Consider the following 2089-nt stretch of genomic DNA (forward strand, 5'->3'; position numbering starts at 1 on the left):
TCTCCCTCATCTGTTTCAATGCAGTATACATTATTTATCCCCTCTTTCTTAGTCTTCCCCCCAACCCCTATGTCAGTCCTCTTTTATAAAAGGGATGCTTCTCTTTTGTGAAGAAAGCAGAGTCTCTCAGGATTAAAGCTCCCTTCCCTTCTCACTTCTAACTCCAGCGGATTTATCTACGCGGCTGCTCTCCTCCCCTTCAATTCCATCCTCAAGGTGATCTCTCTCTCTCTTTCTGTTCTGGATCCCACAACCACTCTACCCTCCTATGATCTCTGGTTCATAAATCATTCTCATCATCACCTGCAGCTTTAACTTCTTTATTTCATAGCTCCATTATTTTAGTACATTAATAAGACTGCATCACTCCTATCCTTAAGCTAACCTTAAAAACAGAAAACCTACCTTGGTTTTGCACCCATTTTAGCTAGTACGGTATTCTCTATTCATTTTCTCAGCTAATTATAGGGAAAGCAAAACAAAACCCAACCAATTAGTATTTCCTGCCACCCTGTTGTGCAAGAGTCTCACCACAAGGCCAATTGGCGGCACCATGATGGATGGAGAAGAGATTGAGGTTGTTAACAATTTCAGTTTGCTGGGCTCTACACTCAACACTCTTGGCACCACCAGTTGGGAAATAAAAAAAGCAAAACCCAAAAACCAAATTGCTTTGGGGAAGTCTGCTCTCAGAGCACCAGCTGTCAGGAAACCAAAAGAAGAATTACAATGGGAAGTCTGCTCTCAAAGACCTTTCCAGAGGGCTGAGAAGCAATGACAGTCATGGTCTTTGCCATTACTTGCTATGCATCATAGAGCTGAACTATGACTAAGGATGACAGAAGAATTTATTCCTTTGAGTTGTGGTGCTGGAGAAGAGTACTGAACTGTCATAAAAGAGCCATGAGCTGCCAGAACAAATAGGCTTATCTTGGAGAAGATGAAACCAGGTTTCTCATTGAAGGCTAGGATTTTGAAGCTGTGTGTCACATACTTTGGGCACTTGTTCAAGAAGGAACAGTCCTTGGAGAAGGACATCATGTTCAGAAGGGTGGAAGGACAGCACAGGAGAAGACAACACTGGGTGAGATACAGTAACTGAGGCAATGTGGGTAGATGTGTCAGAGTCAGTGAGACTGTCTCAGGATAGGGCAGGTTACAAAGCTGCTGTACATAGGGTCACTTCATTGCAGGCAACTCGATCGCACATAACAACAATTATTGCAATATGGTTTCCAACCCCATCATTCTATGAAACTGTTTTGAAAGTGGTCACGATGTTGTTGTCAGATGTTATTTACTGAGACATGAGCTCAGTGATCTACTTTGTGCCATTTGACCTTATCGTTGAATAGCTTCTGATCCATATCTTACAGAAATTACTAGAGGGGGGGTTTTGGCTGTAATGTTTGGGGAAACACATCACCAATCTTTCTTCAAAGCACAGTTGATCCACCAACCTTCAGGTGTGTTGTCAACACTTTGCACCACTCATGTATCTTAGAATTTGACAGAGCTGACTGGGCCCTACTCTTGCCTTATTGTCCCTTGAATGTCTGTGCTTCCCTTTCCCTTGAAGTCTGCAACAACACTTTCTTCATATTTTCTGTGTCTTTGAATTTTGCTATTGTATTCATTACTCTGTTTTTATCTCCATTCCTCATTATTCTCTGCATTCACTTCCTTTGCTCAGATTCTCTTTAGTCAAAGATCTTTTTGATAATTATAAAAGAAAGCAAAAGCAAACAAACAAAAATAACACTCTTTAACTTTCTTCCTGAGGATGGGGAGTCGGGGCGGAAAGCATATATGTACAAAGTTTGTGCACATCATTTTAGACAGATAACAACCTACCTGAAACTTATCCATGAGAGTCAGGAACTGTTCCTTAAAATTGTCATAATTTCACCAATTTCTGTACTTTTAATCCAGATTTGTACAAGAATCTCTGATTCATTTACTCCAGATCTGATTTTCAGCATTGCTCATTAACAGTCTGACTTTGATACATCCAAGTATATAATATTATACATAAATAATATTGTTGTTGTTGTTGTTATGTGCCGTCGAGTCGCCTGCGACTCATAGC

This window comes from Elephantulus edwardii, unplaced genomic scaffold (genome assembly GCF_000299155.1).
Source record: "Elephantulus edwardii isolate Elephantulus edwardi_28Jun2011 unplaced genomic scaffold, EleEdw1.0 scaffold00136, whole genome shotgun sequence".
Classification (NCBI taxonomy): Eukaryota; Metazoa; Chordata; class Mammalia; order Macroscelidea; family Macroscelididae; genus Elephantulus; species Elephantulus edwardii.